The 16,528-nt window shown below is 43.4% G+C and overlaps 1 long non-coding RNA gene across 1 annotated transcript in view; it reads left to right on the top strand.

The window, feature by feature from the left end:
• LOC149857160 (uncharacterized) overlaps window positions 1-16,528 on the top strand; it is a 159,616-nt gene that overhangs the window by 750 nt on the left and 142,338 nt on the right. The window lies entirely within an intron of this gene.

The following is a 16,528-nucleotide window of genomic DNA, read 5'->3' as shown; positions in this document are numbered from 1 at the left end:
GTTTTGATGATCTTGTTCAAGAATGGGAAATTAGTTGGCAAGATCATAGAGCTCAAGGTGACTCCTTTGTTGTTGGCTGGAAGATTGTGAGCTTTAATGTGTTTGGTAGATAACCTTCTTCAAACATGGTATTGACAATGTCAGTCAGTAAAAGCCCAAATTAATTCACAGTGTCTTTTACCAACAAGGAAGGGAACAGGGCTGAAGATAAGTCCACCTGTATGCTCTGCTACGTGGCTTGCAAGCGCAAGTCAGGCAAGCTGTCTTTCTCTCATTTACACTGTTTTGTGCCCAGTCCATGTTCCTGAGTCCATACCATGTATGCTCCACTGGGTTTCCTAGTGCTGCATGTAGTAGAGCCCTTCTAGGAATGTTATTGTGGGACAGTTTGTGTTTCCACAATGGTGCTAAGGGCAGGAGTTATTTTAGTTTGCCAGCACATAAAGCTTTGTTAGCCTAGCACACTACTCAGCTCTGTGTGTGTAGCAGTGTTTAGAGCCATGGATCTCTCCTGGTTCTTGCCCAGCTGTGTGAGGTGGCGCTCAGGGAGATGCTAGGGTCTTCCAGGCTGGATGCAGAGGACATAAAGAAAGCATAAAAGAGAGGTGATGGCATTATCCCCATCTGCATGCTGGCATTTCTGAGGCAGAGGAAGTAGCATGGTGTGGTGTGATCATGCTAAGTGCATAAACATAGAATAGTGGCTCCAGGATGTCCATGTGAGGAAGCAAGGCATTCTTTGGTCTGGGTGTAAAACTTGACCTAACCTTCAGGTGCCACAGTATATTGCTGAAGGAGACTACCCTGGTGTAGAGATGGATTGTTATCTCTGCCTGAAAAATGAATACCTAGGGCTATTAAAGGTCTCTGGCTAAACAATTTGGTGTTGACAAATCACCTGTCAGCCTGGTGAGGGGGCTGAAAGTTTGCAATGCTAGCCTGAAAGTTCCCGGCAGGTTTCGAGTATGCCCAAAATAATGTCTGGATGACAGAGGATGGGATTCTCAAGCTGTGCTAAGACTATTTGTTACCTCCCTGAAAGAGCCAGTGAATAAGTTAATAGAAGCAACAGCTTCACTGGTTTTCAGGGCTTTGTGGACCATAGAGGCAGTCCACATACACCAGAAGCAGTACAGCACGGTTCTCAGTAGATAGCATTAACATGCTTGAACAGCCTGGGGCTCCAAGTTACTTCTTTCAAGGTGCTCGCTCTTTTGGAGGACCCCAGCTGTCCTCTCCTGCCATGTCTTAGAAGACTGTGTGTAGATGCTGTGCTGCTGCACAGAAAATGCAGTTACAATCTTATCTGCAGCATGGTGCTACAGTGCATATTTGAAAGGTCAAAGGAAGGCAAGCCAGCCCCTACAAACTCATTTGGGTGGCATACATATGATCCAATACGTACATCCATACATACTATATTGTGCTTTGTTGTGTCCTGCACAGTGCCTCTGAAGTTTGAAGACAAATATTTTCACACAGAGTAGATCCTAGACTCTTCGGAGCTCCTTAGTGGATATGCGCTACCAGAAAGCAGTAGGGTTGCTGGGTCATTGGGGCCATTAGGGGTGCCATTGTTCATTTACCTCCATACCACAGTGAGTAACGTGTTGCTACCGCACGTGCTGTTTTGTGTATAGTGGGGCCTGTTGTATTAATATGTTACAGGATATTAAACTGCCTGTTGTGCTTTTTTTAAAAAAATTCCTGGTGTAAGGCACTACTGATGTGTGTGGGGTACATTGTGCCTGATTTAATTCCACAAATTGCGTTTGGTACAAGTTGATTTTGCTGAATAAAATATTAATTTAAATGTAACTCTCTGTGCTTGCTAGTTTGGGGTCATGGAGGGTCATTTAATTTGCTTTTGCAGGGTGCTTGCTGGTTTTGCGAACTTTAATAAAAACTTTTGGCAGAGCCACAGCTTCCCATTTCCTTACAATTAGGTGGACAGGGACAAATGCTTAACACAAACACAGAAATATATTAAACTTACAGATATATGAAGGGAAACCTGAAGAGCAATGCAGTCAGGGCTGCCGACTGTGGAATGAAAGTAAACGTACTTTTGTAATTAACAAAGGACAAATTGGAAACCAGAGTGCAAAGAGGAAAATGAAAGAACAAGCTACAAAGCAGGGGAAAAAATTTACTGGCAGCAGTGCCCTACCTGTTCTCCTCCCCATAGTATTTATGGCACAGTGTGGTAGAGGGACAAAGTGACCATGGATTATTTGTGCCTGTAGTTGCCTGAGGTATCCGGGTCGTAGGGACTTGCAGGGAATTCCACGTCTTGAGAAGCCGGCAAGTTATGGTGGTGCATTGGCGAGGGGCAGGAGCAAGAGCTTGCAGACTTCTTTGTGCTTGATCAATCTTTCACAAGGATGTAATGCAGCAAGAGACTTGTGCCCGTGTTGGGAATGGCACAGGTGCCTGGCATTGCAAAGGCTGACACCTGTTGAAAATCATTTCAAATAGGTACTTCATGAGTTCTTGGTCGCACTGCCTCTCCACAGTCTCCATTCCAGAAATCTGTCCGAGTTTTTCTGTTCCAGGTCCTCCCATGCCTCCATAAGCAGTGATATTATCCGCAGCATGTTTTCTTTTTCCCCTCTGCAGAGGAAGGCCAAGTGCTCATGCTCCTGCGTAGGATGGTTGGCCCTTCAGATTTCAAAGTACCTCCAAAGAAAGAGGGAGAGAGTTGACAATCAGTTCTTTTCCTTAAAAAGCTTATGACAAAAATGAATCCCCCCACATTACCATGTTGTTACTAGTCGTGATTTGTGACTTCGGTCGTGTTAATGTGTGCTGCCTTTTTCATAGATGCGCTTTGCTGTCTAGAAGTCACAAGTGACAAATCTGCAAGATGACAACTTGTTCCTTGGTGTTTCTTTTCCTCTTTTTTAAAAGTAAGCAGTTGCTTAAAGTGGGCATCAAGTTGCCTGACCGGGGCACCATGTTGGCATGATTCCTAACATAGCTTCTTCTGCCAGCCTGGGTTTCCTCATTTACTTTCAGCATCCTATTGAGGACATAAACATTGTGGAGACCGCTGGAAGGAAGATAGAGGTGCCATTCCAGGCCTGCAGAGGGGTTCCCACAATCTCAGTGGTTTTTATGAGGTGTTTATAACTTGGTTTGTGCTGTCACAATTCTTTATCCTGCCATAGGGTCTTCTGTCCTTAACTGAAGCAGGTCATACCCTAGAGAACCCTAAGCCCTTCCTAGCTGTGAATTCACTAGCCATCTCCTGGACAATCCCTGCCCTTTAGCACCAAAACTTCTCTCAGAACAGTAACCAGAGCAGGCCAAACTTCCCGGCTTCATGATCCAATTATTCACTTTCTTCTTCTGTGGGAGCACCCAATGGTTCCCTAACGCACAGGTCCTGAGAGAATTCTCTCGGGGTATGCAGTGGGACAACCTGCTGATTAGGTTTTGGGTGGGCTTTGGCCAGCCATCCAAGTGATTCGTGATCTAAACATTTCAGCTGAACATGGTGTGTAGGAACTGGTGCTAGAAGAAACAAAAACCTCAGACTTCTCAGATCTGTGGACTAGGATAGGAAGTTTCTGTGACCAAATCAATTGGATTTTGCTTGAATTTTGCACCAAAGATTGGGCTGAAAAATGACAGATCTTTTTAGGCAGGAAGTGGACTATTCCTATGAAAGGCGACAGAATGATTGCAAATAGTTTTACTCTTAAAAGTAGTTTTATTCTCCTGCTGTCATACCTAGGAAGACATACAGGTTTTTAAAGGCCAGGTTTTGTTTTTAGATTGATCTGTCACACTGCAGACTGCTAGTTTGAGTCAATTGCTACAGTAGGTACTTTTAAAAGATACCTTGAATAGCTCTTTCTTTATTATGTTATTTTAAAAATATAAGCACTTTAAAAACATATACTTTTCAAGTATGGAGATTAGTATTACTATCCTCATTGTATGGTTGAGGGATTGAAAAATTGAAATTATGGTGCAAAGATTCAAACATAGCCTATAATATTGGGTGAAAGAGCTGTTGGCTTCTGAGTTTAGCACATGATTCAGAACTCCTGCATTTCCCAGGAAATGCAGATGAGTTATTTGCAGCACCTCTGAAAATTGGATGTTAAGTACTTGCAGGTGGCACCCAGAATTAGAGCTACTTTTTTAACATTTGGGCTTGCGCGACTTGCCCAAGGCCACCTGGGGAGTTGATGTTCAAGTGAAATTAGAATTGCGTTCCTGGTTTCTAGGAACCAGTCAAGTCCACACCAGAGAAAGCTTCTGTGGCAGAGCTGCCCAGTGACCACAATCTGCCACCGCCCAAAGGAGAATGTTTAAAAAAGACAGAACTTTGTAAAGAGTTAACAAAGAAAGAAACAAGTCTATACATTACTGGAGCTAGTTGACTTACTGCATTCCAAGAATCTAATGGGTTTAAGATCAATTTATCCAGAAGAACAACTACAAAGTCCAGTTTCATGGTGTCAGGAACATTTGTTTCTGAACAGGACAGCACAGCTCTTTAGAAAGATACATTGCATTCAAAACTTCTTTTGCTGTAACAGAATTTTTGGTCTACTCTGACGCATGTTTATAATGTTTTCTATGGTACTATGTACTAGATACTATGGTACTAGATAAAATTCCTGTTCAGCACTTTTGCTCCTATTACTGTAGGGCAATGACCTGTCATGCCAGATCAAAAAAGTGACTTTTTAAAAATTCCATTGGATTGAATAAGCTTCTCCAAAGCTGGTTTGCGAAAGCAGCATAAATGTAGTTTGTATTCCAGCTGGGTCAGGGGTCCGTGCTAGGTGAAGTGGGGCATATTCCCAAGTACGTTGCTTTTGTTTGCTGACCCTTACACACAGTTTTGGAATCCTGCTCCATGGTTTTGAGCAGGCAGGACTTGCTACATGATTTTATTTGCTATTTTTTTGAGTCCAAGTGTTTTATTAGTAATAAGAAACAAGCTAACAGAAACATTTTGGCAATGCCTCCAGGAAAGTGTTTAGACAGTCAGAAACTGCTGTAACAGGAAGAAGAACCCAAACAGCAGTCTATATTTCCTTCCCATCTCTCCTACCAGATTCATATATAGTGGATATTGAACAAGAAGGGCATCAGAACAGAGTGCACAAGCCAGCCATTGGGTCACAATCCAGGGACCTCCCCACTTAGGAAAACTCTACAAATGTGGAGTTTGTACCAGATATGTTACCAGGCCACCAAATCCTTAGATGCAGGGGTAGCAGTGGATGTCGTCTTTCTGGACTTTCAGAAGGCCTTCGACACTGTCTCTCACCCCGTTCTCATTAAAAAACTGGGGGACTGTGGTGTTGACACCTACACAGTCAGATGGGTCACCAACTGGCTGGAGGGCCGCACCCAGAGAGCGGTGGTGGACGGGTCATTTTCGACCTGGAGGGATGTGGGCAGTGGGGTCCCGCAGGGCTCAGTCCCCCAGTATTCTTTCCTGCCATGGCAGGGGGTCAGCCTTGATGATCTGCTTGGGTCCCTTCTGGCCCTACTAACTATGAAATTAGGAAAGAATACCTTGTGATCAAAGGCAGACAGAATCTAGCCTTTCTCCATGGCCACAAGGAGACCATGCATCAGTGACACCAGCACTGCTTCCATCTCTTGCCTCATATGCAAGACAGTTTGACAGGGCTGAGGATGCAGGTTGGTACCACAGCTGCCTTGCTCTGACAGCCTTAATCGTTTTCCTGAAGATAGAAACCTAGATTTAGGATGATGGTGGCCAAGGCTGTCAGCATTAAGAAGGAAGTTTCTGGCCAGGGCCCTAACAGTTGTTCATTTCTGAGGAACTAAATCCTGTCCAGAGTAGCTGAAATAGGGATGCCTAGTTTCTGCACCTCTCTTCTGCTGTGACATCAAGCTGTTGGGTGGCTATATATGTGTAGTACTCACCAGTGTTTAGCCCACGATCATTTGCTATAAGCAGCCAAGGAGTTCAGCTCAGTTCCTAAGTAAAGTGGGTATTATAATAGGGCAGGCAACCAGATCAGAGCTACTGTGACTATCATGGGTTTGTTTTAAGAGGCTACACTAGGGACTACTATTAATGCTATTGAAAATGTTCTGATGTGTGCAAGGTTAGTTGTGGAGCTTAGTCTTGAATCTTCTAAAACGACTTTATTTTGCCAATTACAATAGGAAGCAACAATGTTCTTTGCCTAAATCCATTTTAGAACATGAATTAACTATTTCTTTTTGTGGGTGTTAATGAACAATGATTTAACCTTCTGCATTTCAGGCACATTTTCATGATCTCTGAAGGAGCAGGCAGTTCATGACACAAGCTTTTGATATGTACAGATCCATAGTGACACACAGGAGACTGAAAGAGCAGTGGGCCAGAAAACCTGTTGTAAAAGCAGCAGTGACAAAGCATTACCCACACTGGCTGCCAAAAAAATGTTCTTTTTTTTTTTTTTTTAGGCTGTGTGCCTGCCTGTTTCATTCAGCTTTTTGTAGGAGGAGGAAGCCCTCTTTTGTTACTTCCTTCTTGAGGTTGCACTGTTATCTTACACCTAATATAATTACAAAAAATGTGTTTCAAAATGCTTGTAGACTTCTAATGAACAGAAGTCTGGACAACCCTTGGGAGCAAAAAATTCTTCTCAGTGCCTTTGGATCTGAACATACTGTATCTACTTGAATGACGAAATGTTAGTAAGCAAAAAAGCCAAAGTTCTTTGTGGGAAGGCAATTGCTGCATAGCAACTGCACAGAGGATGCACTGAAGCTTGCATGTGTTCTCTTTTGTTGCTATTTTTGTCCTCATTTTCTCAATGCTTTGAAATGTACAGAAATAGTGAAAGTTGTCAGTGAGTGGGTATTTCATTTACTTCTTATATTAAAAAAAATGCAGACAATGTTAGTTTAATTGTTATACTTTAAAAAAGAAAATTGAGACGTAATGGAACTTGTTAGCTATAGAACTGGGCGGTTAAGTTTTAAAATGGGTATGACCATAAAATTTAAAATGTGTGTTTGAGATGTATGGAAGGGCAGAGGTTGCTTATAGTAATGCGGAGCTGTATTCGCTAGCTTTGAAGGCCCTGAATTTGATGCTTTTCCCCTTCCCAACACCTCATAGCTATCTTGCAGTTGCTTTCATCTTTCTTTTTTTTCTCTCAAAACAAACCCTGATATTTTCTTAAGCAAAAGAGGGAAAGCAAACTGACATTCATGAGCAGCCCTTTGTAAACAAGTTAGTGTGTGTTGTGGAGAAAAAATATTCGATAAGGAAACATAATTCAGTTTCAAATATTCAAGAGGTCATAATAGCTTGGAGATGAGGACATAGCCTGGTTATGTCTTTTTTTTGGCAAAGCTGTGTATTTGTTGACTTAGTAATAACTTATTTGAGAGCCAACATGTTGCATGACATCTAGAATTGATAGCGATTACTGGGTTGACTTTGAGGGTAACATTTGCTATGGTGAGTAGGATATACAAGAACCCATTGCACACTTGGACCATATAGAAGGGCCATGTTTTGGATTGGCTGTACAAATCGCCTGGTTAAATGGTCACAACGCAACAAGATGCTTTAATACAACCAAACTGAAGCCACCATATCTGGGAAAGAATTCAGGCTGTCAACAGGATGGGAATCTCTGTCTTTAGCAGTGACTCCTTGTAGATAACCAACTTTAAGTGAGCTTTTGTTGCGATGCTGTGGCCAGCTAGGCTAATATGACCCTTGGATATATAAAAAGAGGTATATTGGGTAAAAGAAGGAATGTGATCTTGCTTCTGTACACAGCATTAACGAGACCATTGGTAGGGTGCTATATGCAGTCTTGGGGTCCATACTTTAAGAATGAGGTGGAGATATTGGACAATCATAAAAATGAGCCAGGTCCTGAAAGCAAACCTGACGATGAGACATCAGCAACTCCTTTTGTGAAGACTAACCCTAGCCTCTTGATTAATGAACCCAAAACTCTAAGAGGACATCATTTGTAGTGGAAGATCCCATTTTATACCTTTATTTCCTTTTACATCTCCTTCCAGAAAATCTGATTGTGAAAGTATCTATAAGTATCTATAAGTATCTTATGTCTAAATCTGCCTGCCCCGGTCTTTGTTAATATACAAATGCTAAAACAGAATGTGCATATTTAATAATTCCATGCAAATAGTAGGCAGGCACATATATCCACTGCCAACCTATGTAGAAAATTGGGCCTTTTGGTTGATTTTAAAACATTTGTACAATTTGGAACAGTGCTACAATCTGTAGAAGACAACCACAAACTGTAGCCTGCTTGCCTGTGAATAAAGGGGGCTGATAATGGTGGTGTTGCAACATGTCTGCAGCGATTTGTTTTGTGTGAAGTCTGTGTTTACAGTAAAATATTTAATCCTCTTCCTGTGCATGGCCAATACAGGCCGGTCCATGTCTATGAAGTTCATGGAAGTTGCCCTTGGACTACAGCAAGAGCTGGATTGTGCCCAAGACCCAGAGTCAGCAAAGTACATACTTTACTGTAAGTTAGCATCTCCATAATATGATGCAAGTCCAAATCATGTGATTCAAAATCATCGATTTTTAAATCTTTGTTGAGGACTGTATTTGTATGGAAGGGGGCTAATTTCTCAGGAGTGATACTAACTTGTATATTTTAATACCTGTGGTGGGTGTGGTACGCTTGCTGTATTTGGTTTGGTACAGACTCTGTCCTGTACATACTTTCACTCAATATTACTATTAGGGCCATTTTTAATGCTAGCAGTTGTCTTTGAGTACAACTCCTGCAGACCTGAATACATCAGAATTCATTGTGTTTAACAAATAAACTAAACATTTCCTTTGGTCAATTGCAACAGCTTCTCTCGTTTGTGTGGTATGATTTGTGGTGATCTCTTTTATTAATATACTAGTCTAGGGTGAAAGTCTAGAGTTGGATTCAATTCTTGTTTGTATTTTAAAATGCTTTCTTGTCTTATTATATTTTCGGAAGGTCACAAATTCAGACTTCTTCAATTTAGCTTTTTTAGATCAGAGGGGAATTTAGCCTGTTAAAGGTCCCAAAAGGGAGAATGTTGTTCTGCTTTGAAAGGTTGGTTTTATTTTTCCCGTTTTTTTTTTTTTTTTTTGAAGGAGGGGTGAGGTAGCTTCTTAAAAAGAATAAATATACTGATTTAATTCTAATTAAACACATTTTCAAGATATCTGGAAATGTAAGTACAAAATGGGAAATAAGTAATTAGTTCTCTCCTCATCCATGCTTTTATTTTTACATTTCCTCATCTTCTAGGTTTAATATTTTTATTAGAGGCTCAAAGGATAGTGTGAAATAAGTTAGGCAATCTGAGAGATTGGTACTTGAGTTTCACTTAGAAATGAAGATCCCAAGATATTTCTAGATCATCATAACTGGGTGAGAGAAGCAAGGCCTATATGCAGTTTGAGGGCATTTCTCTGGGGTAACGCAATATGTTTGGACGCCATGTCCGGTCAATTCCAGAATTTTAGGGTATGTCGTATGCATGGAAAAGTAGAACCCTATTGATTTTGGGTTGAAATTGGAACAGGGCATTAGTGACACAGCTTGTGGCATCTGGTTTGCAGACCCTGTGGCTTCAAAAAGAACCGGCATTTTCCCTCATGCCCATTTCAGCAATACCCGCTGTACCATTACAGTTTGAAGTGCTGATGCCTTGAATGAGATATCTCCCCCAGAAATAAGAATGCTGGAGAAATTGGGGGAATACACATTAACCCTACTGGAGTGTGAAGAGTAGGGGTCCTGGTATTGGGGAGGGGGGCACACAGAGCCTCTGGCATGAAGGAGAGGAATTGGGATGGTGGAAGGGGGAGCTGAAATACCTAAAATAGACAAGTATGAGAGGACTACATCGTGGGAATACAGAGAAATACAAGGAGCTATTAGATAGTCCAATGAGTTTGGTTTAAGGAAGCTACAAAGTGTGTTACCTTCTACTTATAAAGACATCCTTTCTGTCCCAAAAGGAGAATGGAATGACTGAATCAGTGGTAAATTCCTCCTGCTAAATGTCAGTATTATATCACCTGTGACCTTGGTAAGGAAATTTGGGAGAGGCAATTCTTGATAGGATTGACACCTTATAAATTTGGCTTTTCAGAGCTGTTTCAATGAGAGTGGGACCATATCAGTGGGTGTGTCTACATGACAGATTTACTGCAATTGCCTAATTAGCTCTACAGTAAACATGTGTCTACACAGGTGGACCTATTAAGCTGTAGAAAACTAATAACTCTGCAGCAGGTTAGTATTTATAGATACAAGTGCTATCTTGCTGCAGAGTTTTTTTGTGCACAGCAATGCACATGTAGATGCTGACCCAGCTGCCTGGTGGCTAGCCCCACACTGGAGCACCCTTGCACCCCACCCAGTCCCTCTGCAGCATGTTGAGCTGGATCAGAGCAGCCCCAGGCCGGCAGGCCAACCCCTTGGGCCTCCTGCCAGCCAGGGCCGCTCCAATCTGGCTCAACGTGCTGTGGTCTTGGGTACATATGCAGATATGATGCCCAGGAGTAATACACTTTGGCATTATTGTTTCACATTAATATGCATGTGTAGATGTGCCCAATGTTAGCTTAAAATTAAGCAAAGAAATGGCATAAAGCCACATTAGCTCCTACCCCTTTCTGCAAGTTCAGTGCTTTAAGGAGACTCATCTCCATCAGAAAATTGAGTGGAAGGGCTACTATTGAGTTCTGGAGTAGCTCTCCAGTGCCGACGTTTTAGAACAAAATTGTTTTATTCAAGAACTTTTAGTGCACTTCATGAATTTTAAAATTCTCCATTTGTTTCAAAAAGCATTATTTATTGAGAGATCCAATAAAGAGGTTTTATAGTGATAACATAACAATTCCACCCATAGTTTTGGTGTACATATGGATTTCAATACTTAGTAGGCTTTCTGCAAATCAAGATGGTATCAAACTAGTAAGAAAGGAGTTGAACAATTTCTCCCTTCCTCACTATAAATAAGAAAGTTCCTTTATCTTTCATAGAGGAGAATAGTTTCCCCCAGCAAATTTCAGCAATTCCACCAATTTTCTAGACAAATATATATTTTTCTTTCTTGCAGGCAGAGTTCTGATTTGGTGGATTGTACTTTTCTAATACTAGTATTTCCTGTACTTTGAAATTTTCAGAGAGGAAATGCATCTTATTCTGGCCCTTGTGACTCTAATTTTTACTGCAGCTAATAATTGAGCAAGCAGTTCTTTGTATCATTTATAAAGCCCTGTTGCTTTTGATAGTTTTAAAGAAAAACTCTAAGGATTATTTGATACCTAGAAACCTACAGATTCTTAATGGAGTCACCCACCACTTTCTCAAATGTCCTACTTTTAGGCAAGTCCACTATACGTACCTATTTCACTACACTCTCCAGAATTTCCCCATTCCTGCCCCATAAATGTATTTACCTAAAATTTTCAACTGGAATAATTAGCTGATTGCCGGAGATCATAAAATAATAGTACTCGGGTACAGATTTCTTATTTCTCAGGTTTGGAATGGCTGCTGCCTTGTCATCCTTGGACATGTCCGGTAGATGGTGCTCTGATGCTATAATTCAACAGCACTTACAACAGAAATTGTTGCAGTTAAATTTACTATAACAGCCCAAAGTGTTCCCAGTGAAGACAATGAAACCTCCTTGAAATAGGATAATACAATATTTAGGAAAAGAAAATGTGAACTGTTTTAGATCTTTATATGATGGATTTTAAATGCATCTAAAATCCTTTAGTGTTATTTTCTGCAAAGGTCTTGACATATACTGTGGGAGTGACAGGATTTTGTTTTGTGAATTTGGGTTAGTTTTGCTGTCTCCCTGCTTTCAAGGACTGAAGAAAAGAAGCAAGCTCAGAACATGTTGGAGAGTAAAAGTTTGGAAGCATCATACCTTGAATTATTCCATGTTTAAAATATTAGCAATAGCCTAAAATATATTTTTTTGCTCTGCAGCTTATGTTCTGATACCTTATGTCACAATAACAGGCCCTTTTTTAAAGAAAAAAAAATGTAGGCTGTTTATGGGAGATCTTTGTTTTGTTAGGCCAGGGATAGAAGTTACACACAAACTGGTTTAAATGATCAGAAACCAGTTTAAATTTGTAACACAACAGAAGTTCATTGCACTTAAACCACTTTCAAAATGGCTGAAACTGGTTTAAGATAAACCTGGTTGGATATGTTATCAGATGGAACTGATTTAGGTCAAACCAGTTTATGGAACTTCTGTCCGAGACCCCCTCCATGTTCAAGTTAACTCAGTCCCCCAGAAAACCAGGATGCTTTGCAGTCTTGGGCTGTGCTGTCTGCTCCAGCCGAGCAGGGTTGGCCTGCCCCTGTACTCCCTAGCTGGACCGCTATCACTGCTCTGGCTGGCTGAGAACAGGGTAGGGGGGGAAACCTGGCTTCAGATGCCAGCAGGAGTCTGCCTGGCGGTGATGGGGAGGCAATCCCTCACAGGCAGGGCCGGATTATGACTGGGTGGGACCCTAAGCTAGGGGTTCCCAACCTTTCCATGCTGCAGCCACCGAACTGTGGAGCCCCACGGCTGGAATTTCCGGCAGAACATGGGTAAAGTTACTTCCATCCCCTGGGCAGGAGTGTCCACCAAACCTCAACCGTGGCTCTCGCGAGACTTGCAGGAGGAGTTGCAGCCTCTCTGCCCAGATCTGAGGGGCCGCGGTTTGCTGGTCCATGGTCACTTCTGGTCTGGCAGCCGACACTTAGAGGCCCCTCAGTGTGAGGCCATAAGCTCTAGCCTAAATCCGGCACTGCTCCCGGGCTTTTTCCCACTTGAGCTGAGAGTGGGGTACAGGGCCAGGCACTGGTCCGCCATCTCTGTCTCAGCATGCTGGCCCTGGGCTGGGGCCTGGCCACAGGCCCTTGCTCTCTGCTTGAGTGGAGAGCAGGGAAAAACCTGGGAGGAATTCATGTGGCCAGGTAGACCCCCGATAGGGTCAGGTGCAAGGCAGGGACAGGGTCGAAACTCCCCTCCCTCCTGCCTTAGCATGCTGGCCCCAGGTTGGGGCCTCGACACCCTGTCCCACTCTCTGCTATAGTGGAGAGCAGGGAAAAGCCTGGCAGGGTCTGTTCCCTGCCACCCCCATAGATCCCAGCTGGGGGTGTTGCTGACCAGGGTGGGGGTTTAAACCCTCCCCTCCCATCATACTCAGTGGGATGGCCAGGGCCTGGCCACACCCTCCCCCCTTTCTGCCTGGGTGTGGGGGGAGAGCCTTAGAGGACATCTCTCCCATTCTCCTTTTCTTGCCTTTGGTACTGCCTGGCAGGCTGGGGGCATGCTCTAGCACCCCACCAGCTTCTGGCATTAACCACTACAGACATATGGCTGCATTTCTGAGATCAAAAGTGAATGTCTGTTTAGTTGCTTCTTGGTTCAATGTATGCAAGATTGAATTTATTCACCTGTGGGCTTTCTGACTGGCTGTACTTCTCCTTAATGGTACTATTGGTCTTAGCTGTGAAATACTGTTTTTATACTGTTTCTGTTCATGTTTAGACTGTTTGCAGTTGATGGCATTTGATGCAACTGATGGCGTGTATTATTAGATTCATAGATTGTAAGGCCGGAAGGTATCTTAGAAGATCATTGGGTCCAGCCCCCTGCACCAAGCAGGAAAGATAACTGGGGGTCAGGTGACCCTAGCATGGTGACCATCCAGTCACCTCTTGAAGATTTCCAGGGTAGGTGATTGCACCACCTCTGGAGGCAGCTTATTCCAGTCTGGGCACCCTGACTGTGAAGAATTTTTTCCTAATGTTGAGCCTGAATCAGTCTTCCAGGAGTTTGTGGCCATTACTCCTAGTTTCCCCTTAGGTGCCCTAGTGAACAGTTATTCACTGAGCCCTTGATGTACTCTCCTAGTATAGTGATAAGCTGCTACCAGGTGCTCTCTCAGCCTTCTTTTCTTCAGGCTGAAGAGTCCCAGATCCCTCAGCCTTTCCCTGTATGGCTTGCCATGTAAGACTGATTATACGGGTGGCTCTTCTTTGGACTCTGTCAAGCTTGCCCATGTCTTTGTTAAAATGTGGTACCCAGAACTTGATGTAGTACTCCACCAGTCTGCAGTCTCACCAGTGCTGAGTAGAGCAGAAGAATCACCTCCTTGGCTTTGCTGGAGAGGCATCGATTGATTCATACCAAAGTATTATTTGACCTACTAACTACAGCATTGCACTGCTGGCTCCCATTCATACTGTGGTCTATTATTATCCCCAGGTCACTTTCATTCATGGTATTAGTCAGTTTGGTGCCACCAAGCCTGTAGATGTGTTGGAGGTTGCTTGTCCCAAGGTGGAGCACTTTACTTTTCTCAACATTGAACTTCATCAGATTCTGATCCACCCAACTTGCCAGCCTTTTGTTTCTCATTCACAGGATTCATGTGTTTTCTGCCACTTGAGATCATCCCTCTTAAAAGAGCAAAACTAAACTAAAAACTCTATTGATTTCTATAAAATTCAGGCTCCCAAGAAACAGTAAGGGATGAGACCTTGTAAACTTCCAGGCCTGGCATGCCACTGGTGAAAGCTCACAGCACGGGGTTTACTGAGCCTGAGATGCAATCTTCTGCAATCACATTGGGTCATTCCTCCATCCCTAGTCTCTGATAGGTCTGTGTAAAGTGGCTAGTATTTAATTTGGATTCGGCCAATTCGGGGGACAGTGATTCAGTTTGGTGATTTGAATCACTGTCCCAAATCAACTTGGCTGAATGTGATTCGGAGATTCAGCTGCTGCTGAATCAGCAGAATCATCGACTCAAACAGGCCCCATTCTCTGCCTGCTCTTCCAGTCCCGTCAATGGCTGCCCCGCCTTGCCCCAGCCACCCAGCTCTTTAAATAATTAAAAAAAAAAAAGCCCAGCACTCACTGGCTGCTGCCAGGTGGGGTGTGGGGGGTGATCCCTGCTGCCCTCCACTGCCCTGCACTGCAAAGGGTGCTCTGCCACAAACCCCCAGAAGCCCTGACAGCTGCTGCAATAACCAGTGAGTGCAGGGCTTTTTTTTTTTTTTTTAAAGTACCAGGAGCTGGGGCTGAGTGGGGCAGCCATTGGGGGGAGCTAGGAAAGTGGGCAGAGGAGGGGGCTTGTGGCAGAGCCCCCCATGCAGTGCTGGGCAGTGGGGGACAGCGGGGATTGCTCCCTGCCTGGCAGCAGCAGGTGAGTGCAGGGCTGTTTTTTTTTTTCAAAGAGCCGGGAGCTGGGGCCAGGTGGGGCAGCATGGCTGGGACAGTGGGCAGGGGTTGGGGGGTGCTCAGGGGCTGGGGGAGCAGGCAGGGGATGGGGCCTGGTGGGGGTCACCCATGGTCCCCTCCCCCCTCCTCAGGTCCCCTGCCCCCTACTTACTGGCACGGAGTCCAGGTCCAGCTCCCTGTGGCAGCAAGTGGGGACCACCTGAATCTCCAAAGCTCTCTGAACCTTTTCCAAATTGATTCAGAGAGCTTCAGATGTATTCAGGCCTTTTTATTGGTCTCCTGATTCAATCTGGATTTGGAGATTCAACCGCTGAATCAGGTTGAATCTCCTCCGAATCGAATCAGCACCCAAAACTTTGCACAGCCCAAGTGTCTGATTGCTGCAGGGAACAGGAGCTCTCAAACAGCAGGAATTTGTTATTTTCAGTGTTTTGCTGACTCCCGAAACAGAAGTGGAATATAATATGTGTGGGCTTATATCACAGGTTCACATGCACCTGGCTTTACAAAGCTATCACCTTCTTTCCCTAGCTCAAAAGCTAGAATTTTAATAGTGCTGTGGGACTTTACAGAGATGATAGTTGATATCAGGTGGACATTTGACATGGGCAGTCTATAGAACTATGTAATTTTTCTTTAGAAAAAACTTTCAGAGAATAAGATGACTAGAGGACAGTAGAGTCTTTCAGAGGATAATGGACTGGACTGGAAGTCAGTGGCAGAGGCTCAGCTATTGACATTCTGCATGACCCCTGGCATGGTTTGTCATCTCACCCAGTTGCACCATCGTAAAGCTGAGATAATCATGCTTGTTTACTTTCTGTTGTTAATCATCCTGAGATTAGTAGATGAAAACTTTACACAAGAGCTAGATATTTTTGTTGGTTTTATTACTTGTGGACTTTTTAGCTGCCAGTCTTTGGAAGCAGAACTGAAGAGCTGTGTATAGGTACAGTACAAGTTAGCCTACAATATTAGGTAGGCTAGAGGCATGTTACTGGGAACTTTATTGTTCACTGCATGATCCAAAGCTTCTTTGATGATAACATCACATTTTTCTTGTAAATTTTCTTTATCACGAGAAAGGGGCTGGGCTCTTGGGTGTTGGCTGATATAATTCAGGAGGCGGGTGGGTGTGGTGTGGTTTTGGTTGCCTCTCTCTCTAGGGTTAACAAGAGTGCAGAAATCCCCAGTGTAGAAAAAAAGGAACTTGTGCAAACACAAGTGTGAGAGTCTCCCAGCCACCTAGATTTTTCTTTCTGGAACAACTTGT

Source organism: Crocodylus siamensis, chromosome 9 (genome assembly GCF_052110815.1).
Source record: "Crocodylus siamensis isolate JL-2025a chromosome 9, ASM5211081v1, whole genome shotgun sequence".
Lineage (NCBI taxonomy): Eukaryota > Metazoa > Chordata > Crocodylia > Crocodylidae > Crocodylus > Crocodylus siamensis.
Note: the sequence above shows the minus strand (reverse complement) of the source record. Positions and strands in the feature narration are given on the sequence as shown.